The sequence below is a fragment of the Corvus cornix genome, chromosome 1 (genome assembly GCF_000738735.6).
Source record: "Corvus cornix cornix isolate S_Up_H32 chromosome 1, ASM73873v5, whole genome shotgun sequence".
Lineage (NCBI taxonomy): Eukaryota > Metazoa > Chordata > Aves > Passeriformes > Corvidae > Corvus > Corvus cornix.
In genome coordinates this window covers 56,259,157-56,283,454 of record NC_046332.1, presented here as the reverse complement: position 1 = coordinate 56,283,454, position 24,298 = coordinate 56,259,157, and the positions used below count along the sequence as shown (strand labels likewise).

Genomic DNA, 24,298 nt, shown 5'->3' with positions numbered 1-24,298 from the left:
TGGGTTAGTTCCCCAGGCCCTGGGTGTAATACTACCATCTCTTCCCACATGCCTTTTCCAGTGCAGGGCAAAAGTGAGATTTTCCCTCTTGCCCTCTGCTGCAGTTAAACTCAGCAGAGATTAGGGACCACAACTCCTGCTTATGCAGGTGCAAGGCAAAGCAGTCACACAGGGAAGTGAGTTGGGTCTTGGCAGTGCTGTGATTTGCTCCGTTGTGCAGATGGGATCCCAGCACACAGGAGGCTTCCCACTCCTTATTCGGTCAGTGGTTTGTCCTGGACTGACCTGGATGCAGCAAGTGAGAAAAACACCGGACGAAGCCTCACTTAATCCTGGGTTCTCTTTTAACTACTAACCAAGCCGCCTCTGTACCAGCATGTTACATTGAGAGGATGTGGACAAATATATCTGTGCTGAGGAGTGGCAGAGGCTGCAGTCTGCATTTAGAAATGCTGAGCAGTGTGTTTTTCTAAGATGGCTAATTAGTATGGTCTTGAAACTAACGGCTGTGTTTAACTGACAAGGCAATATGCCCTTCACCCATCCCTTGAGATGTCAGGAGAATTATTTCTTTTGAAAAGCATGCCTGTTAACTCCTTCCTCTCTATCTGCTTTGATCTTTTCAATGTAAGCCTTTCCCTCTGCACTTTGTTTCTCCCTGTGGTGGAGACCATGAAAGCAAATCATACTGATTTGCAAATAGCTCTTCCTTCCTTACCCACTAGGCTGCATGGCTGCATCTCCTGTGCCAGGGACCCTGGTCTCATGTGAGGAGCTAGGGAAAAGATAGCACTACAATCACAAAGTGTTACAACTGGTGCAACCCCAAAAAGATGCTGTTAGAGAAAATGAACGGCTGCAGAGGCCTCTGTCCTTCTCCCGCGCAGTGAGGAAATCAGGAAGAGACAATGATTCAGCAAGTCACAACTTTCCTCCCAGATTGTTCCACTGGGCTCTGAATAAAACTAAAAATCGATGACCTGGCCTTTAAATGGGAAGGAGGATAGAGTTTTCTGACAAACTTGATTATGATCCAAATACCATGCTACCCTAGTGTAATATACACCCATATATCCAGATCCTTGTAATTTTTCCCCATGCCAAGATCCTTGTTATTACTTGATGAACCAGGTCAGAGTCTAAAGGGAAATACTGGGAAAGAAAAAAAGGAATATAGTAATAAATATACACTGATGTTTAGGACCAAATCTTGACCTCAATTTAAAGGGTTCTGTATAACAGTAGGAAATATATATGGATGTCTGCAGCTGGATACACTTTTGGATATATCCAAGAATTGAGAAGTTAATTGCCAAATTGTCAAACACTGCACTTCTCAGTCTTGGTACCAGTAGTAAATGTGGACTTGCACAGGAGTCAGAAGAGGTTTTCAGTGTTTAGGTTGCCCTTGAGATACAAGAGGCATAATTTTGCAAGATAAATGTTTATCTTTTGCATTTCCAGAAATACACTTGAAGAGACTCTCTTCCCTCCCACAAGGGTTTGTTTGGCACTTGAAGAGACTCGCTAGCTTTGCATTTCCAAATACAGATGCCTCTATTTTGGCTTGCACATTCAGGGAATGGGCTAACAGTAGCTGTATTCCAGAAGTGCTGAGCAGTTCTCCACATTATTTACAGTTACTGCAAGATGCAGATCTTTAGGTCTTCACAAGGTCAAGTCACCCGGACTTAAAACACTGCAGCATGGAATTACAGTCCTATTTTGAGCCACCAACATTTTTGTTAATTTTGTTTCAAGCCAGCAATTGTCTGCAGTATCATACCAAATTAAAAAAAAAAAAAAAAAGGCAGAAAAATGTAAGGGAGTAAAAGAGGTTTGGCTGTGAATAACGTTGCTAAACATTGTGCAGCAAAAGGAGATGACTTCAGGGACAAATGACCCTGGTGACAGACTTCCCAAATCACAGGATGTCAATTTGTTTTTAGAAGGCACCTACTATGTATTGCAAAGGACTGATGTGAAAAAGTGCATGCTGTCCCTTGACTAAATAAGTGTCGCTTTGTTTCCAACCTAGAAAAGACAGAAAGAAAGACGGAAAGGAAGGGAGGGAGAGAGAAAGCATGTCACAGATGAAAGCACATTCTCAAAGGTCAGGGGAAAGTGTTCTTATTTCAGCAAATGATCTGGCTTAACTTCATAACGAAATAATCCTGCTATCTGATACTGCCTGAGAAATAAACAGTGTTTTTATAAAGTTCTTGCCCATTTCACAGCACTTCCCTGTGACACTGTAATAAAGTAGGTTGCAGCAAGTATCCTGCACGCCATGCCTCCAAATGTACCAGTTAATTACTGAGTCCTTTAAACCTACTAACAAGAGAAGCCTTGTTCTTTCAACCTATTGCTTTATGCCAAAAAAAAAAAAAAAAAAAAGGAAAAAAAAGAAAAAAAAGTCATTGGGCAAATAAATCTTTCCAGAGAAAACAGATTTGTTTCCAAATCAGTCAACTGTGCTGAACTGGAAAGAAAGAAATGTTATTTTTTCCAGGATGAAAGCAAAACAAGATCTCTCCCTGTTTATCCTGTCTCACCCATTTCTAAAGAAGGTCAGTTTAATTTCTTCATTACTTTTTCCTGCTGTCTTATTTATCTTGAAGTCCTCTAGTCTTTTTCAATTTCACTGTCAAAGCCCAGCTTAGTTGGTCCAACATAGGGGTGCACTGTGCTTTGCTCTTCACAGCCATGTGAAGATGCTGAATAGAGCTGGGTGAACTGTAAACATCCAGACATTCTCCTTTCTTACTTGCTTTCTCCATGCTCCTGAAAACAAACATAAATCTCAGGCATTTATTGTTGAATTAGTTTCCTTTTAGCATCTTATTCATTACAGATGCTCAAAAGCCTGTGAAAACAGTCACAAACTCAGTCTGTGTGTTGTGCCATGCTGAAATACAAACCTTTATACCATTAGCATCTTTTAGTACTGGTGCCTGGGACTGAGTTTGGAAGGAAGGAATGACAGTACATAAAGGCAATATAGTAAGCCAGAGAAAAGAGCTTTTCTCCCCTCAAAACATGATCTTTAACTCAGAAGGATCCTAGGGCAACTCTTGGAGGGTGACTACACTTCAGGTACAGTCAGTAGAGGCCATCATGTTCACCTATACCAGCCCAGCTAGGGTACAAGGGGTGTTTTGCATGCCATAGAGTCAAATGCAGAATTAGATGTACATTTCTTTCAATAGCCATGGTCTGTGAGAGAGGGTCATTAGAGCAGTTGGTTTGATCTCCTAGAGGACACCTCAAGGAAAGAAGAATGCATCCTGCTGAATTCTCCTCCAAGTGTTCTCATTGTGCTGGGTTGGTTACACCAGTTTAACCTCTTCCGCAGTCACGTACACTCCACTGACTTTGGAGCATCAGCAAAACAGCCTGAAGGGAGGTATATGCCAGCTGCCTACATGCAGGTCTTGGAGTAAAGGGCTCGGACACAGGATCAAGTGCCCAAGCCTTATCTACAGCCTCTGCTGCCCTTGTATTACCTCACTGCTGCCTCGGGTGCTGCGCATGCAGGCTCCACACCAGGAGCAGAGAGCTGGGAAGCAATGACTCAGGCACTGTACCCTGACCAGGTGCCTGTGCCCCGAATGTGTCTGGGCAAGTCTAGAGACAAACCAGGTTCATGCAGTGCACAAACTGAAGAAGCTGGGAGAGCCACCACAGCTAAAGGTTCTTTGTGAAACTTGCAAGGGTGTGTTGAATGCATAGCTGAATTCAGTTCTCAGCTTGGTCTCTACACAGCTCTTGTCACAGCCCTGTTGTACTATGAAATGTGCTACTTTTAAAACCAGAAAACTACAGGATGTGATACATGGCAATGTCTGCAGCATTCCATGGCTTTTCTAGCAAAATGAGCAGTAATTTCACATCTTTTATTGAAATTCTATTTCAAGGGCCAACATTAAGTTCAGCAGTCCTTTCAAAACAAGCCAGTACTTCTTCATGACACTTTTTAGTCTCTAGTCAGATTTTATCCACTATCCCAGAGCTGCCAATGGATTTATTTTACCATGTTGTTCTTCATTTGCCCAGACACTAGAATATTAGTTATGCATTTTGCTCTTTTCTGATTTTGGTGGCACAGGACGCAGACCTTCCTACACCCACTGTTTCACCAGAAGTGCTTTCCATCTTTCAGTATTTGTTTCTTTTAGAGGTGGTGCAGGGCTTTCTGAAGTTGCTTGGGTGCTCCTGCTGGAGTGAGAACCTTACAGGATGAGATCACCTGCTTATTTCCAAGGGAAACGTCATCCCAGGAAGCACAAATACTCTTGGAGTGCTGCCTTTCCCAAGGTCAGAGAGAGGCACATCTGCATCTCCACACCTCTGGCACATAGGTTTCTATTAAAAGTAATTGCCTTGGTGGTACTTTCTCCAAGCTGGATTCTGTAATGAGAACAACTGCTCTCATAATACCAAAGCCATTTAGAAAATGCTACCTAGCTTAGCTCAGGCACCTACTGCTGGGATACACAGACTGTTGTTAAATGTCAACTGATCCATTCTGCTATCATGGGAACGTATCCACACTCCATCATCAGTGTTTCCAGCTCTCTAGCCCCCTCAGACCTCTGGGGGTTGTCATTTTGAATAATTGTTAATATTAAAGAAAGTATTTCCACAAAAGCAAATGGAGTGGCTGTGAAAATTGTCACACTCCCATTGAAGTCAACAGTAGTTACCTGAGTGGGAGCAGACAACATCTGCTTTTTCTTTATAGCTAGTGTTTATTCATTCACTCTAGGTGCCCCTAAAAACTTTACGCTGTCAACCCTTCTCTAGATAGATCTAGCCCAGCCTGCATGAAAGCAGCATTTGCCAGCTGGGCTTCCAAGAAATTACACTGCACAAATAATTACCCTAGAGGAGAACAGCCTTGGCAGCAACGACCTGAGTACTGGAGAAATGCAAGTAGTCAAAGGGCAAGGCTTTGGAGATCACTGCCGCAAACTATCTGGTGGAGCGTGTTAGAGAGACATTCAGCAAATGTGACTGAGACGTCTGATTCTCTGCCAGCTGTCAGGTTTGGAATTACAGCCATAGCAATTAGCCATGATTACTTCCCGATGTTATTAAGTACAGTGCAAAGATCACCAGTTGTAGTAGTTTCTTTTGTGATATTTAAGTGCAGTGCCAAAGAGGAGTATCAGATCTCAGGTCTGAAGACTAGGGATGCATTGGCAGCTGTGCTCAGGGAAGAGACAGGAGGATCAATATTTACTGTTTATGCTGAGCAGGTCTCCCTCCAGACATGTCCTGGCAATATCTGTTAAAACATGATTAAACAGATAAATAAGGATAATAACCCTAACTAGTGCTGTAGAGGTTACAAAGTCATCCCATGACCATACTAGTCCAGCCAGCTGCCCTGTAGTTTGACCATAAGCTATTCCCTTATGAAAAGCATGAAGAAAAGATCTATTTTGTTGCACAACCAAAAGCATTAAATGTTAATAAATTATTGGGCTTTACCTAGAACTTCTGTCCACCTTTGGAAGGGCACTGGTTTAGACTACTAAGATCTCATAGACAAAACTAATGAGCAAATGTCAGAATTGAAGATTTCTGTATGAGCACCCTTGATACCAGGTAATCAAAAAGTGTTTCCAGCTGAGGTCCTCTGGAGATCATATCCAAATCTGGGAGAGAGCACCTCTCTAGCAGCTCGGGATAGTGGTTGCTAACTCCTGTATCAGTAGTACCCTATGCAAAGATACTGTTATTTGAAGGGGGAGTAAACAAAATATTCTAAGCTTGCTACACCTTACTTTTGTATTTCAGGTTTACAGTTTCAGTGAGTATAGCATGAGGGCTATTTACTCTGAAGGGACTGGGTAACACCATCACAAGCACTCTTTTCCCTCTTCATTTAAACACTCCCACACTCCTACCTCATATCCTCGAGGCATTTCTGAAGACTTAGTGAAGATAGGGTCTGTGTGGAGCAATGAATCAGTTCAGAAGACCATGTTGGAAGATTTGCTTATCCCTGTTGACGTCAAAACCTGGTGAAATGTCAGTGTTCACCTAGAGGTGCCATGACTCCAGTCTTGGCTAGTTTGCAAAGTCTGAAGTAGAGGTGTTTGAGCCTAGGTTATTGTGGTCTGCAAAAATAGTCCATGCACACACAGTTTTAAAGTTTTTTTAAAGACCTAGCCAAATAATCTACCATTAGTAAAAAATCCAAAGCTTTCTTGAGTACATTGGCTGCTGGATACCTGCTATCCACATGGTGTGATATGGAGCTGTTCAGTTACAAATGATCACGGGAGGCAAAATCGTTGTTTACCTTCCCTGACAGAACAGATGTGACTTACAATCAGACTTTGGTTAAACACTTAAGGAAAGAGCATTTCTGCCAGATCAAATGAATGCCCATGGAAACCAACTGTGGCAGAAATTAATTTAGTTAAACATTTGAACTAATCCTCTCTGAAATTCTTTCAGCACTGTTTATTCAGCTTTAATTGTTTCATGAACACACAACAGTTTAAACAGGGCCTTAGAACCTATGTCAAGCCCATACAGTTCATTTGATACAATTTAATTTGACCACTTGAGAGGCATAAACATTCTTAGCATGTAAATTAAAGGTGTCTCTGGAAGGCATTCAGCTTTTTACTAAATGTTGTTAAGAAGTAGACAGAAGCCAACAGAGGACTGTTGTACAGAGTCAGTAATCTGATATTCTGCTATCATTATCATGAAGCTCTTTTTCACAGTAAAAACACCTTAGATTTGAGATTCCAGGAAGAGGTGATTTTTTAAATATGAAAGAGTAGATGCTTTGTTCTTCCATAATTAATGGAAAAAAAACCTTGCTGAAGTTTGCGTAAGTTTCAGTTACGCAAGATTTGGAGTTATAGTGCTCCCTTACAGGACACAACCTCATAAGTTATTGTTCCCAATGTTTCTAAAAATTGTGTGTCAGTGTAAGGTTAGCAAGTACAGAGAAAACTGATTTTCTGTCCTCTCTGGAGACAGGAGAAATCAGTAGATAAAAAAAAATTACCCATCAATATTTTCTTAGCTCACGTAGGAACACGTGAAGGTGAAGGTTCAAGTTTTCATTAAGTTAAATTGAAGAAAAAGTCTTCAAAGACTTGTCTGCCACTGTATTGTCCAAGAAGTAAAAGAGTGTCCTATGACTGCCCAGCAAAATTTGTTGTAATGAAAGTGTGGGCATGCACAGCTCAGGGAAAAACTACACTAGGAGGTAAAGAACAACCTTCACAAGGATAACAGTGCCTTCAGGTTCCTGATTTCCTCTTGGTTTGTCCCTGCTAACCAATGTAGCTGGAGAGATACATCTGTTTCTGAAAATCCCAAGCACCTGCAAAGCAGAGGTGCCAAAAAGGACTGACCTCTATAGGGTATAAAGGCCACTGTGGGCCAGCCTCACAGAGAGTTCTGGATCTGCTGAGGAGAAACATCTTGGAGGGTGAGAAAAATGCACCTTGCATGTTTGGCCTCTGGTAGGTCTGGGTATGGGAGAAGTGAGACACATGTAAAGGTGGGTTTCAGCCTAAGGCAAAGTGATTAGTGGAGGTATCTAAGGGCAGTTAGACTTCTGGTTTAAATGCCTCAGCACAGGCTGAAAGACAGGATGAATCTTGTTTCCAGAGTCCACAAAAATACCTAGGTAATCCAGTGGTTACCACTTTATTATGCAAAGATGAAGAGAAAGGAGAAAAACAGGAAAGAAGAAGAATCTGCCTTCTGAGCTACTTCAAGTAAAAGTGAAAGGACATTTGTCAGTCAGGCATTTGGAGAGCAAACTCAACACAACACTGGAAACTGAGAGAAAAAAAGTTAGAAAGTTGTGTTCATTTATTTAGCTGCCGTTCTTTTCTCAAGGACCTTTTCTTGCCTGCTCCGGAGCAATTTGTGACTTACAGTTTGCTACCAATAAACACTGAGTGGTAGCAGTGCAGTCTGTCCACAGAAATGGCTATGGATATCCTCCAACAGAGTCCAGACTTCCTAGAAGCTTATCTGAACAAACAACTAAATCTTGGTATAGCACTTCTCATCCCGAGATTAGGCTCACCTGTTTCTACCCAGACATGTTCTATTTTTCTCTAGGTCTGCTTGGGTGGATTTCTGTCCCTGGGTAGGGGAAAGATAAAGGGGAAACGTGCACTTCTGCACTTTGGCCAAGGGAAGAGCAGCAGTGAAGTCAATCAAGGATAGGTACAGGGCGGACCTCACAGGGAGATGGACCTCAGGGAACTGCAAAATATTTGAAGGCTGACTTTGAGGATCTGGGACAGCCAAGGTTAGAGGGGCAGGTAGAAAGAGTAGGAAGTGAATGGAAGAACAAAGTTACAGAGGTTTGGGAGGCAGTGATACAGCAGAGGCAGGATTGAGCAAACTGAGAAAAATGCTGAAGATATGTTAGGAAGGGTGGGTGGGGATGAGAATGGCAGGTCAGGAAGTTGCAGGCTGTGGCTGGGACTGAAGGATAAGGAAGAGAAAAGCAAAGTGCTCTGGTTTCTCAGAGGGAAGAGGCTGAGGACAAAGAAATCAAAAGGTAGCTCTCTCCTATCCCAGTTTTAACAGAAATTATTTTTATGAGGAGAATTACATGAATGCATAGGATCTCTCTATCCACTCCAAACCCATGATAAAAGATTCCCACATACAGCCTCTTTTTACTTTGACCAGTGTGTTAATTTAATCACTTTTAATTAAAGTACTCTAATTTTCAAAAGACTTCTAGGAGGTCAGTACTACCATTGGCCTATGGGAACAACAAGACTTTCTAGAGGTATTTATCACTTCTCCAGGGTAGGCTTGCTCTACAGACACCTCTGAGACTGCAGGGAATACATGCTCGCTGCTGTTAACTGCAAACACACTCAGCAGCAAAAGCACAGAGCTCAGTTCAGGCTGCAAAAAAGTCAAATGAGAGCTTGAGCCACTGGAACACCTTGCAGCACACAGACACAGGGGGTCTCATTCTTTAAACAGGGGCTTGTAGTGCCATTTCAGATCCCTGGGGGTACCCAAGAGGCCTGGTCAGCCAGACAGATGCCACAGAGGTTTTAAATGCAACATATCTCTTTGGAAGAAAGGGGTGAAAGCCATACAGGATGTGTTTTGGCGTCCCAGAGAGCACTAGATGTGTCTGAATGAGTAAGCTGTCCTCGTTGTTTCTATAAGAGTTGATCTCTACTGCTAAAGAAAAGAAGGAAAGGACCGCTGCCAAGGCCAAGCAGCACATACTGACTCCTGCCCCCACTGCTTGGGGCTATGCTCTCCTGTCTAGGCTGCTTGGTCTTGGATCTCATCTGAACAACAGGTAGTCTTCCTGTGATTCTGAGAGAGAAATACTTCCTTCTGCTTGTTGTCTTTTTCAGTGGGAAGTGTGTGAAATACCCTTACAGCCGTGCCTCCCTCACCTAAGGGATGTTTTTCCAGAATGCCCACAAAGACACATCGCAGCCTAGGGGTATGCTGTTAGAGCATGAGGGTGAGGACACAAAGCCTCTTGGGCATGGTGCAGGACTGCTTTGGGTAAAGGGAGCCAAACCTGGAGCATTCTGATCTATCCTGCATTCAGGAGGGCTCCACAGGATTTTTTTTCAGAACAATATGTATCTGGGATCAGTATGTACATGACCTTTGGTCAGCTGATACAGACCGCTGCTAACATCAGATGACATTTCAGGTTTGAAATGAATCACTGTCATTGCTGTCCAGTTTTCTTACTGCAGTCAGTCCCACTGAACAAACACTCAGTTGTTTGGCTAATCAGGCAGCAAAAAAATAAAAGGAAAGAAAAAGTGGTTGCTTAAGAACTACTGCTTTTTGAGGGCTTGGGATTTCCATTGCTTTTGCTGGTCAGCAAAAGCTGCTAAGCAGAACCAGCAGACTGTGACCCCCCTGCGCACTGCTGTCGGTTTGGGTTGGAACGTGCTCCCTCGGCATCCATAACCCAGCCGTGAGAACAAGCCTCGCCGCCCTGCAAACCCCGCCGAGCCTGCCTTTCAGTGCTTAATGTAGTTCTTGGCCTGCTGTCATTTTGGCAGCACTTCGACTGCAGACCTCAATTTAATGCAATTATTAAATCTAAGATGAATTCCATGCAGGATACTGCCATCAAATCCCAGGCTACAGGTCTGCATCTCAAGAGATGATGTTGCCAGTCCCCATGCCCAGAGAGTCAAACATGCCCCATGCTACCCTGAGTGATGTTTATCCAACTTATTCCTAAAACCTCCAGCCCCAGAAGGAGCTTTAGTAGCTCTGTAGGTCCCAGACCCACAGTGAGCCAGTGCCCCTGTGCTTACAAGCTGCTTCTCTGGGAATCAGGAGGACTAGGCATTGCTTCCCGATTCACTTGATGACCTACTTGGTGATCCTTACAGATTTCCCAAACTTAGAAGTATGTATCACTTTTTCAGGAAAGAAGAAATGATGATACTGGCTTTACCTTGACAAATCACTTTTACAAAGAGCATTTTTGATAAAGAGCTACAGACTAAAAAATTGCTAATATTATTAGTATCTAATAGTGTTAACAATTTAAAATAATCACTATTATTAAAATCAGATAACTCATTTTAATATCCTTGGAACACAAAGCCTCACCTCATGATTTTTTTTCTTTTGTTTTGTGGAGGGGACAATTTAGGGGACTGGTTCCCTTTCCCTGACTTCCATAAGATTTTGGCTGCAAGTTGCTGGATGGTGAGGGAGGCAAATTTCTGCTCTTTAGTGTGTTGTTTTTACCCCATCTCCATAGGACTTCAGCAGGAAAGCAAATGGCTCTTTCTCATAATCAGCTTACTTAATTCCCTCTCTGATGGGCAGTCTGTAGCAAACTGTCTCCAGGTAAGAACCAATGAGCATGGCGGGAGTGCAGGGTCATCCTGCACACCCTCCTTTGCCTTTCAGACCTGGAAGTTTTTCATGGTCCTGGGGATCTTAAAGGTGTTTTTAGAAGGAAAGCTTCAAATGCATTCCTGACTCCTTTTTTTTTGAGAGAAAACCACAATTACGTGGGGAGAGTATATAGTGAAGGTTTTTGACTGCCGGGAGCTGGAGAGAAGATCTGCAGGAACACTTGTGTTTGTGTAGCTTGGGTTATTTAATCTGGAATGTCCTTTGACTCAACTGCCCTGTCCTCCTCTCTACCAGTGTGCACAGAAGAATGGGACTCTTGGGGGACTTCCACTTCCCCCACACAAGAATTTTGCCTCTGACATGTATGAGGAGTAAGAACAGGACTGCAGCAATAAATAAATACCAAAGTGATTAAAAACAAATGTGTGAAGCATTATTAATGATACACTGGAGAGAATGGAAGCTCACTATGCCAGAAACACCATCAGGAACAGAACAGATATCAAGGGCTACACAGCCTGATGTTAAGGCATCAGAAGGGGACAAAGCAGTGATTTACTGTGCAACATCTGAGCCTTCAGCTGGATAGCTCAGGATTGATTAGTGGAGTTAGCAGGTCAGGTCAGACACAGGTCTATGCAGATAACCTACCTCTGTCAACAGGAACTGCCATGTTTTGCCTTGTTCTCAATATTCAGCATACCCCCTGCCCTCCTTCCATCATGTTTTCTATACTCACAGCTCTTGGAGAAGTTTTGACAACTTGCAGCCCATCTGTCCTTGCTTTGAAGGTGTTTCTGGAAAGACAGCTGGACTGTCTGGATGCCCAGCAAAGTGGTCTATTGTGCAAGAAGGTGGCTGAGAGTTTGGTGATACAGGGCGCTTTCTTTTCTATAATTTTTCCCATTTTTCCACTGATAAATTTGAAATGCAACCACCACATATGCAGTGCTTTACTCCAGTAAGTAATTATGTGACAGCTCCTGTTTTGAGCACTCATGCAACCGCATGCAGACAGAGAAGGAAACAAGTCATTTGCATACAGAGCAAATATTTTGTCATCACCTGCTGTTAATCCTAATGAGATTTTGCCAGTCTCATTAGAATGATTCCACGCTTCTTAATACCCACTGGGATTGCTTTATTATTTGATGGAGTCAACAGTTGGCATATGCCACAGTGTCTCTGTATTCAGGTCTCTTGAAACCTCTGAAGGCAGCTAAACAAAGGCAGTGAATAACCAGTTTTGTTTCCCTCTTTCTCCCAGGATGTCTTAACGCTGACACCAGTGACTCATAAGCACCACGGTTAATGGGATCTCTTTATCAGCCCACTCCCACTGGCTTCTGAAGGCAGTAGGCATCTTTTCACTAGGGACTGGCTTGTCTCTGCATGGCTGAAAGCAAGGACCCTGACCCCTCCCTGCAGAGGACTCGTGGGGATTTCTGTTTTTCTACTTCTCCTGCTGGTTTTAAAAATCTTGTCTCAAAAGTCACTGGTGCTGTTTTTTTCTCTCCTGTTATTCTATCAAAAAACTACATAAACACCAAGGAAGGAGACCTATTAAGAAATTACAGAAGATTTGGGCATGGCCCAAATCCACATGATCCTTTTTGTGTGTAAGCTTTCCATACAAATTGGCGATCATGGATTAGCTCAGTTAATTAGAAGTGTACTATTAGAATATAGCCAAGACTGTGGGTTCAGTCCCCATATCAGACCGCTCACTTAGGAGCTGGATTTGATGACTCTTGTGAATCCCTCCCAACTCAGAATATGAAACTAGTGTGCTAGGAATTGCAGTAAAAACAAACCAAAAAATAGAGATAAATGCTTATTCTCTATTCTCACAACTGTAATCTGAGGTGTTCCAATGCGATTAGTGGGATATAATTGGTTTGGGTGTTACTTATAACAACATGGAGTAAAACCCAAAAATCCTGAAGTGTGATATTGAAGTTGACAGTGTCACTTTAAACAAATTCACTTTAGATGATTTTTGCTTTGGGAGTCTCCCTTTACAAACAGACCTTGCCAGGAGCCAGAGTAAACACTATGTTAATCTTAGATCAGCCTTTAATTTTCCTACTTCCTTTCCCTTCCCCTTTCCTTTCTATTTCCTTCTAAGACAGCAATATTATAGACAATTTAAATCAGACATGTCTGTAGCTGAACAACAAAATCACCAACCGAGGACAATGAGAATAGCAATAAACTCAACATAGTAATTATTTTCCCGTCACACAAGCAATTACAAAAGCCAAGAAAGAACAACTGAGTGCTCTTAACCTGATATTGATCATTTAATTTTCTCAAGCCGTGTAATATTAAGCAGGCTAATGCTCCTACAGGGAACACTGGCAACAATTAAGCATAGTTATGAAAAAGTCAGACTCATTGCAGGCTTGAGCAAGGGGGATATCTCACTGTTTGATCCAATGGTAATAATTACGAGCAGTGGAAATAGTGAAATGAAAGACAGATTAATACTTAGGCACAAGTTCACCATTTCAGTGAGGTTTGTATCTGGCCAGGTTTGTGTTAACGTGACACACTCCACTTACCTGGCATTCCAGCAAGGCCAACCTGTTGGTCAGTGTTTGCCACAGGCTAACTGGGGGTTGTAGCTGCTGTCTACAAGGTGAAGAGAGAACTTGGCAAAAGGTTAACTTGTGAGCATTGTGACGCACAAGTTCTTCATTCATGCTGTGTACTGAGGCACCATCATAGCTAACACAGGAAGAGCCAACCTGGAGCTTTTTGCTGTTGGGGTGGTTTTAAACTTGAATCATCTGTTGTTCATTCCACAGAGCATGAGCCTCTCTTTAGACCTGGAGATTTGTTTTCCAAAACGTGGGTTCTTGTTGGCTTGAGTATCCTACCCAGTGTCTAGCTGCTCCTCCTAGATACTATTAATAACCAGTACTTTCAAATCATATTTGCCAGTCCTATGTGAATACCTGAAATATGGGAGGATATCTCAAAAGAAAATGGATACCTGTATTTAGGCTACTGGGTTGCACTCCAGCATTTTGTTCCATGTGTAGCTTTTAGATGCTGCTGACTGCACTGGCTGGATTTCAGCTGACTACACCGGGAGCTCAGACACCTGGCTCATCTGTAGACTCCAAGTGTGTGCTACCTCTTCTGAAACACTGGCCACTGGAGTTGTCCTGCAGTAGTGTGGTTGGCCTCCGGCTGCCTCTCCAGGTGGATATGTGCCTCTGGTAGATGCTGTGCCACGTCTGCCAGATCAGCCTGAACACCTCAGCTGTCTCACAGCATCTCAGGTGGCTCATGGTGCTTTGTATGAGCAACTTAACTGACCTCATGGACTGTGTATCAACTGTTTCCAAACAGGGAGACCTTCCAGTGCCACCCTCAAGATTTAAACCATGAGCAGTGGACAAGCCTGCTTATGAGAGCAAACTCAGACTTGTGTTTAATTTTGAGCACAAATAAAACCTACCATGGGAGGAGAAAGAATGGTGAACAGACAATTTCTTCTCCGTGCCTTCATGGTGGGTGCAGTAGCAGTTCCTCAGAAGCATTCTTTCTGTGAGGATCCTGTCAGATACAGAGGAAACGCCGAATTGTAACCATATGTGGGGGCCCCGCACAATGCAATCCCATTCCAACTCCATTAATTTTAGTTTCTGTTATTTCATGTTGCACTACTTAAATGTCTCCAGGCAAATTATCATCAAAGTTCTACACAAATTAGCAAAAGGTTGAATTTTTCCTTTCCTGATTTATGCCAAGGAAGAGAGTCCTGATTTAGACAGGTTAAGAAACTGCACCTCAAGCCTTCCACTACTTCTGCAGGCACTTTAAAGAGAGTTCAAAATGTTTGAATGGGTGTGCTTTGTTTCCATTTCCTGAGGGAAGCTTGAGTAATTGATGCTTGCAGTATTTCTGACCATCACCAATCCCTCTAGCCAATGAAGGGAAAGAGGGAGAGAAAGGATATGTCAGAGAAGTCAGATAATCAGACTTTCCCTCTAGTAAAGGATCATTAGTAAAAGATAAATGGATTCTAATGGTTGCATGGTGTTGTAGAAAACAAGCACAGAAAATTCTGGCCCATTAATTTTACTACTCCTTTCATTTTTTTTCAATTTTCCTTTTATTTTTCCTAGTTTCTGTATAGATCCCATCTTACAGAATTCCACGTTTTTCATGATAACCAAAAATCAAAGAAGCCAGAAGAATAAAAGTTGCCAGTGACATAAAACACGGGCAGACATAGAAAATCATGCCTTCTTTTAATTCCTGCAAATGCATAATCTGCTTGTGGTGAGAAAAAGAAAAAAAGGGAGAGAAGGGGAAAAAAATGCAAAAATTGAAATTTTTTTCTTTAAATTGGAATTTGACTTCTTCTAAAAATGAGCCTCTCTAAAGTTGTGGTGAACACATATTAACGCCTGAATTTACTACATTTAATCATACCATTTGAGTTATAAGGAAAGAAAATTTTTTGTATTAAGCTCTCTAAGTTCACTTACCAATTTTTAGGAAAGGTGAAAAACCCCACATTTGTGAAAGTCATGGACTAAGCAAAATTTATGGGTCTGCTCAACTAGTTTTTGAAAGAAAACTGCTTTTGTTTATTCATCTCAAATGTCCTCCATATCATTTGTGGTATTGCAGTGAGGACATTTTGTTTCTTCTTCTTCTTCTTCTTCTTCTTCTTCTTCTTCTTCTTCTTCTTCTTCATAATAATAATAATAATAATAATAATAATAATAGTAGTAATAAAAGCTGCTAGCCAGAGTGTGTCCTCTAGAAGAAGGCACACCCAGGAACATATGGCACTGGCCGCTTGGGCAGCTGTGCAGGGAAACAGGCTGGGCCCTGCAGAGTTTATGAGCTTAAGCTCACTCCTTTGCAAACACAACCATACACCTCCTGAACCTTCCCTGACCTTAAAATCCTAATGCCGCCTTCACATGACACTGCACCTGAACCGATCAACTGCGCTGCGCTGAGCCAGCCCAGGTCTCTGCACCCACAGCACAGCTAATCTGCATCCAGATAAACTCACCATGGGCATTTGACAGATGGATAAAGCTCAGTCTGCCATCTTATTCACTTTAAGCTGAGAGTTTATGTGAGAGTTGGAGAACCAGGAGGACTTTTTTCCCACTTCTAGACTCTAAGGCAAGAGGATCAGCTGTATTCATCTAAAATCTTGAAAACCCAAGGGACCAGATCAATTCAACTGCATCATTTTCAAAAATGCATCCTTGTAAAATAGCTTTAAAATTCATTTAATTCCACTTTCTGTGGGAGTAGAATCCAACATGAATAATAACCAAAAAAAAAAAAAGAGTGGATCACTCACCATTTCCTGCTCTAAAAAAAAATTATTAAAGTTATGTTTCCAAATAAACATATACCATTTAAATCAGGGGCCTCCTGATTGATGCTGTGTATCTTCTGCTATATCTTCTGCTTCAGGCTAACATTTAAAAAAAGAACAGAATGTAGTTTAAACCAACCAGACCCTATTTAGGAGATGCAACTTTGTACTTATCAAGCAATAAGAATTTATTCTCCTTAAAGAAAACAAACAAGTATGAATTCAAAACAAGATTAAAATAGCTACTATAGACAAAGGTTCCTTGCTTGATGGTTTAAAACATGCTCACTTTTATATACCTTATCCTAATCTGTTCATTCTGAAAGCTACACACATAGGTTCAGTCAAAGGATTCCTTAATTGCACTTCCTGCCTTATGCTGAGCCATGCATAGTCTTGTCAGTCTTGAACATCTCTATTACCCGTCCTTCTCAGGCTGCTTCTTGCAGAAGACTATCTCCATCCAATGTGACATTTCAGGAAAGAAGGCTCCATACAGGATCCTTATTGACCAGCAAGTCAATACTCTCTACCTCCCAGTTCAACCCCTTCTACACAACAGAAACAGAGAAGAGTCTCAAATAGAAATCTCCATTGCCATTCTCTCTTTCTGTTTTGTCCAGGAGAAAAAAAAAGCCAAAGCATGAGGTCATCCATGCTTTCCTCCAGAAGAGACATTTAACCTCCACCTAAAGCTTATAATTATTTAATTGTTGCTTTATACAAGCAAATTCTCTCAGTATAACCCAGTATCTGATCTTGATCTACCTTGAACATGATAAGAGCCCTTAAGGAGGGCTGGTCCTATCTCTGTCTCAATCCTGCAAGATCCTGGACTTCTTCCAGTTCAGCATCTAACTGGCATGTGAAACAGTGCCTAGTGACAGTGATGAATGGTCTGCTCTTGGCTGTTGCCTGCATTCACACTGCTGGATATCCCTACAGTCTTTGATTGCATAAACCCTGAAATCCTTTTGTCCACATTAAGGATGTTTGGTCAGCATTATGCAATCTAAATAATAATCTCTACAGAGGAAACTGGCAAACTAGTGCCCAGTGTAAGCAGAGAGTATGTGGAGAAAGTCCACCTGCTGAATGAAGCTCACTGCTCTCCAAGGACTATGGCAATCACAGTTAGGGAATTATTTGAAGTCAACTAATGGTTAAAAACTAAATAAAATTAACAGATAATTTGTGCAGCTCCTGTACAGCTTGCTTGTTATATAATTGAAATTATAAAAGCAAGCAAAGAGCAATTACAATCAGCAAGTGAGAGAATTGTGGAAAAATCAGAGGTGGGCTGTGGATAATTCATTCTGACTTAAATAGTCGCGTGTCTAGGTGGGTTCCTTCAGCCAGAGATAAGCTGAACTGCAGTGCAGCCCTCAACAGGAAGAGAAACCACCAACTCTCCAAACCAAGTGAGCTTCAAGGATATGGACACCTGAGAGACCCCCAGATACAGTAGGCAGGAGGGGCCAGAGCCAAAGCGCTGTGAGGACCTCTCCTTCCCAGCAGTGGCCACACTGTCCTCAAAACCCATTTTCCTAGAGTTGTCCCCAAGCTGTTCTTCCCCCATTTCCATACCAGGTTGTCCCTTTTCTATCCCCTCCTACCATGTCATGGGGCAAGGAGAGCTCTTGAACCAGAGCTCTCCCTCAAAGTCTGTGCTGTGTTTGCAAACCCATCTGAGGCCTTTTGTAATGCGAGTCCACGCCCTGACAATTGCCTGAAGGCTGGGGATATATTTTTTAGGAAAGGGGAACAAAGAAGCAAACAGAAACGAACGCCTCCCCTTTCTGCACATAATACATTTTTACCTGCTCATCATCAATAGGTTTTGGAGCCTCGAAAAGCAGCATGAAAGGGATGGGTCCCTTCTGCATGTCAAACCTGCCTCTCTGCAGCACAAGCTGTGGGTCTGTCCTCACAGTCCCCCTGGCAGAGCGGGCTATGCCCGAATGAAGTCTGATGCAAGGACACCATCTTCCCTGAAAGGTCTGAAAAAAGCATCCTGACCACAGCATGTCCCCTTGAAAACCAAGGTAGGGGCAGGGAGAAAAGGTGAAGTCAGAGCAGGAGAAGAAATCTGAGCTTGAACTGAAGTTGGTGGGGTTTTTTATACCCAGCACATCTCGTTATTTTGTCAGTACCTTGAGGCAGCCATTTTAATAAAAAACTAGTCAAAGTTTAGGGAAGACATGGAGAAAGAGGTACATGTGTGTGCATGCTTTTACCAGTGCTGTTGCTGACAGACCGAGGTTTGATAAAGTACATTTCTTGCTTGGAGGGGGATCTAACTGTACACCTTTTGCCACTGCAGAAAGAAAATGCAAAATATGTCTACAAAGCCACAATAAAAACATGCTAATGTGTCAAGGGGCCTTTTTTGGCACTTAACCTCTGAGAATCTGCCTGCAAACCCCTTCAGTAACTCCTGCATTGACGGTTCCCATGTGAGTTACCCCAGTTAACATTGGAAGGGGTTAAGGAGGAAAAAATCCCAGCTGCAACCCCAGCTTAAACCTGCCTGTGTAAATTGGTCCTGGATGCCTGTGCAGGTGTGTCAGGTATTTTTTTGTGCTTCTGGGCTTGGACCAGCCAAACACCTCTATTCTAGAAGTCATGTGCCTGCCTTTCTCACCCACTCCTCCACCACACTAATTTCTTTCATGATTATTTCTCCAACCCATCTCTTCAGGGTGTCCTCAGCAGAGAGAGGGGAGGAAATATGTAACCCCTGGTTTCTGGGCCAGGTTTGTGGGAAGGCCTTTTTTTCCAGGAGAAAATCAGGAAGGCTGTGTGAGGGAAAAGAGCTTGCTGTGACTAGAAAGCAGGCAACAAAACAAGAAGGCAGAGGCTTTCTGGGCAAAGTTTCCCCAGGGAATTGCTGCAAGCCACAGTCCCACTATGAAGATGTTTTTCATTTACAATCATAAAATCATTCAGGTTGCCAAATCCACCACTAAACCATGTCCCCAAGTGCCACATCTACAGTTTCTCCAGGTACCATTGTGCGTGCTTCTGCTCTTGACAGAGTAAACAATAATCAAGCGGTATTTTACTTCATCCACAACGTATTTCTAGGGCTTTACTTGCCATGAACAGGTGGGAGAAGTGCAAGGAGTGTGCACCCATCTCAACACATACAGGTTCATCTAGCATCTCAGTCCTGGAGCTGCCTGCTGGCAGGAAATAGTCATCAGCACCAGAAACTTTAAATTCTCTTTCCCACAGTAAAAACAGAAACATTGCTCCAGTAAAAACAAAAACATTGCTCCACTGACACACTGTCTGTCCTCTTCTGCTTGGGCAGGCAACTTAAGGCTGGGGCTGGTAACTGCAGCCTGCATGGGACAAAGCGTCTTGGTGGGTGATGCAGCTGACAGGACTTGGATAGCGTCCTTCCCCTCAAAAGCTGAAAAAACAAGGCTGGTTTACTTTGGATATTTATTTCTGTTTTAGCATTTGATAAAACACATGGCATTACAGTTAGGAGAGCCTGCCTCTCCCCCTGAGACACTGCCCAAGGAGTAGACAATAACAAGTAGCATTGATTTATTGCTGCAGAGGAGGTAGAGAAAGAGGAATGTAATAAATGCTGAGGAGATGAGAAATACACCCATTCCCTCACCCCCTACACACGCACAGGCACTCTGGAGAGGGAGAGGAGGTTATCTGCCATGAACCAGCACATTGCTGAAATTCTAATGAAACAAGAGTCAAAAGCAGGTAGGAGGTGGTAGAAATGCTGAGTTTGATGCCCATTTATCACCTTCAAATGCTGAACCCAAGTTGGTGAGGAATGTCAAGAGAAGGGCACCCTACCATTTGCAAAAATATTTTGTAAGGAACATAGAGCTAGTTATTTCCTATGCATAATTGGAATAAATAATCTTTATTCCAAAACAAATCAAAACCCCTCTTTGAAGGAATACTAATAAGCTTCGCAGAACAGGCACACAAATGTTAGAAAAAAACTAATTTAAAATTACCTTTGATACCTTAATTCATCTCCCATACATACAAGAATTATGCAGACACAGTTTGGATTGTCTGATCGGGCAGTATTTTCCCACACAGCTCCTTCCTTCAGTACACAAATTAGACCCACTTTGTGGCTATGGCAGCATCTCTACTTCATGTTATTCCAAAAGCTAGAAGTGAATAAGGAACAGGACTGTGGGACACAGAAAGTACAAAATTACATCCTTGGATGTAATCCTTTGTTCCAGAGAGCTAGGAAATACTGTTCATCCAAGCTTCTCATAGATGGGTTCTAATTGTGCCCTTTTGCTTTCTAGGTGCCTGACTTCCAAACGCCGTGGTTTGGTGTGCAGAAATGCTGAGCTCCCAGTCTCAGCTGAGACAGGCAGAGAGATGCTTCAGTGATTCACACCATCATGTCATACAGTAAGTGCTCTGAGAAATCGAGTGCCGGTGGGTTCAAACTTGGCAGATGCAGTGCTGACTTAGATGCCCATTTGCCAAATGACACTATCATGATATCTCATCACAGAAAAGTTCTGCTAAAATGAACCACCTAATGGCTGGGGAGCTCTTGTTCTGCAGTGGCAAGCACTATAGAAAACCCCATGAAGAAAATATTTCAGTATTCAAAGAGCATGGTATAAATCAGGAATATACTGGAAAATAACAGATTGAAATAGGTGCTTGCCAGTTGAGACATGTTTTTCTGGTGCACCGTATGAGGCTGAAGGACTTTGAATACATGTAGAAACCCCAAGTACGTGTGTGCAATTAAAGACAAAATTAAAGGGAGTTAAGTACTGTTGCATGACACCCACATGACTTATCAGCAGGGTAAACACCATGATGTTGAGATTTGCCAAGGCAGCTAAAAGACCACACCTGTGGGGCGAGAGCCGGCTCTTACAATACATGGGAGATAAAACATGCTGTCATCAGTGGTTTCACACAGAAACACTGATGGCAGTGCACTGCTGAAATTTAGGAACCAGCCCAGTCCAGGCTATGGACTAGTGTGTTCTCTTGGGTGCCAAACTTTAAATGGTTACCCGTGTCCTAACTCCCTTCTGCCTCACTCCCTAAGACTTGGTCCACTGCAAACTTTCCCCAGTCTCAACAATTCAGTCCAGTTTTGTAAAGTCTTGGGGTTTTTTGGCCCATCCTCCCAGTGCTAATCATGGTATACTGCCTGTGTCAGTCCACCTCGCCCGGGCCCTCCATCCTTCTTCCCACAGTAACCATCAATTTGAGTTGTGCCCAGAGAGCCCAATTCCTTGTCTGCTCTGTTTTCCTTTCTCTCATACAATTATCTTTACATTCACAGAGCACTGGAGAGTTTCAAAGGGTAAGTCATATCATTTTTTTACAAACCAGTCTTTTCCTTCAATCTAAGTCTTGGCCATGAGGAACAGCTACATGAAGTTTTCCTCTCCACCCTATCTGAAGTAATTCAGCCTCAGGCAAACACCTGGACTGGACAACTTTATTCCCAATGGTCAAATTTTGGCAATAATGTAAATCACTGGTAAATGAGAAATCTTAATAAAATGCAAAACTGTCAGAGCCACCTGCAAAAACCTTGAACTCTGGACAGAGTTGAGCTGCCTTAGTGTCCCCAGCCTCAGATGTATATCCCGGCCATGTGTTGTATATTTTCAGCTCAGAGCTGGGTATGCACCAGCCACCCATTTAGCTCTTTCACCCTTGTTTCCATCAAAAGGAAAGCTGCAGTGTGACTTGGACGACTGTGGGACCGGGACCTCCTCAGCTCTGTTCCCTGAGTTGGGTAGATATGAACCCCAAGAGATCCTCCTGAACCCTAGAGACCTACTGACACGTCCCAGTGAAGACAGTGGTGGAGCCATGGACTTTTCATCCCCACAGGTAGGCAGGAGATGGTCCCTCAACCCCTAGGGACCTGCTGCCCTGCTAAGTCCCCAGGGGTATGTGGTGGTGACCAACATGCTCAGCAGGGTCTTGCTGTAGGCTCTGAAACCAGTGCCCATCCACTTCTGACAATGTGAACACCCAGCAATGTCATGCCTTCAGCACACCATGTTACATGCTACTGTTAAACGCTAACTGGAAATAAGTGAAGCTCTTTCTCCTTGCTGTGGACCTACCCTCTGGCCTTGAGCAAAATGCTAAATTTTTCTGGGAACCAATTTCCTCAGTTAATAAACTCTGCGGTCAGACGCAATGAAGATCGATTTATTAATGTTTGTGTAGCATGGGAATGTCCTTGAGGGGAACGCTCAGGGGAGCAGCATTGTTACCCTTATCTCCTCCAAGTTAGTATCTAACACATCTGCTCAGGGTGACTCAGTCCCATGTCTAGCCTTTTGCTTACAAGAACGTATAGCAGAGTTTCTATAGTACAATGAAGCATTGGAAACAAACCGAGGCAGGGATTTATAGCTGCATTTTCTTGCAATGTGTTATAATAGCCAGCATTATTTAATCACAGAAACATGATCTGGCCACAGCTAACTAGCTTTGCTCAGGTGTGCTTGTAAATTTAATTTGAGTTCCTCTACCTTGTGCAGAAGTTGAATGCAGGCTAATGTGTGCGCTGGAAAAATAACAAATCGTATTATGGTATAGAACAGGAAATCTTTCACTTTCACAATAAAATAATACAATTCAATGCATGCAGTATTTATATAGAACCATTCAGAAATATATTTTAAAGCTTTATGCAAACAACTTGCACGCTACACCACAGCCAACACGTCAAATCCTATTAAAGAGAAGAAAGCCCTTGTAAAAATAAGTCTTCAATACACATTTAAACAAGGCATTTACTGGAAGAGGAGCCCACTAACAATTGGGCCTCTATAGGTATTATTAATACAGGTCCTGATAGAAAACTGAATCCGTGGCATAAAATATTTATCCATGATGCTCTCCACAGAAACGCTGGTATAGTGAGTTTTATTTTAAAAATAGTGTCCCGAAAGCCAGAATGGATGGGTTTGGATGGTTTTTTCCAATTGCATTATCCCAGCAAATGAAAAATTAAAAAAAGAGGGGAAAAGAAGGCGTAACAGAGGCAAAATATGTGACAAAGTCAAATCCTCTGCCTCACTCTACTGCCTGTGTTTTCTCCACAGTATCCAGAGCCTACAGTGCTTGCTGCTTACTCCATTATGTTCCCTCACCCACCTACTGACACATTTCCATTGATCACCCACGTAGGTTTAAGCATTTCTACTCCCTGTGCACTGAAAGCTTTTGCAAGGCAGCTGAGGTACCAACCACTGTAATAGGTCATGGTAGGAGGCAGCAGGTTTTGGGCCATGCCTATCCCTCTGCATCCACTCTGGGGTCTGAAATACCTCTCACACCCTCCTAGTGGGGCAGAGGTCCCTGCTCATGGGGACAGAGGGGTGACTGCTGTTGTGGGGCTTTGGCTGAGAGAGGCACAGGCTGCTTGGCTGCTGCATGATGTAGGTTCTACACTTCTACCTCGGCAATGCACCTGCATTGGGAAAAATGGGGGGAAGGCCAGAGAGAAACCACTATACTGGGAATGTACTGTTTGGAAGTACTAACAGCTGTGAGGAGAAGAGAGGACAAAAAACTGCCACTGAAATCTCATCCTAACTTGGTTGTAGGCAGCCTTGCTGCTGCCTTCAGAAATATTTTTACAGTCCAAAATGACTCGAGTGTATCTATGTTGGATTTATCATAAAAACACAACAGCATGTGCCAAAATAGTATGTCTAGCCCTGGAAACAGAAACGACCTTTCATCAGCTAAGAAGTTGGAGAATAGTATACAAATATTAAGTATTACTGACTTATTTGTAGATACACCTTATGAATAAAACTGGATGCTGGTTTGTTTAGGTTCCTGGTAAACCTTATCTCTAAATTGTAATGTCAAATTAATACAGTAAAGGAATTTATAACTTGTGCTTCTCAGAGGTTGTTTAACAGCTTGATAGCTTGCCAGCAATGCTTTGTCATTCACTCCTTCCCACTGGCATTATCTCAAAACTAATACCAACAGCTAGTTGTTAACTGAAATGTGCAATACTGGGAGACACAGCCAACACACCAGTTCCCA

General features: G+C 42.7%; 1 long non-coding RNA gene across 2 annotated transcripts in view; it reads left to right on the top strand.

Moving 5' to 3' along the window:
• Positions 1-2,471: 2,471 nt before the first annotated feature.
• Positions 2,472-24,298, top strand: part of LOC120411606 — a 60,799-nt gene continuing 38,972 nt past the window's right edge. Inside the window, exons 1-4 of one of the 2 annotated variants that reach the window (XR_005604041.1) lie at positions 2,472-2,570; positions 20,542-20,650; positions 21,552-21,572; positions 21,948-22,111. This is a non-coding gene — a long non-coding RNA (uncharacterized LOC120411606). The remainder of the gene's footprint in view (positions 2,571-20,541; positions 20,651-21,551; positions 21,573-21,947; positions 22,112-24,298) is intronic. The other variant, XR_005604045.1, reaches the window with a different exon arrangement.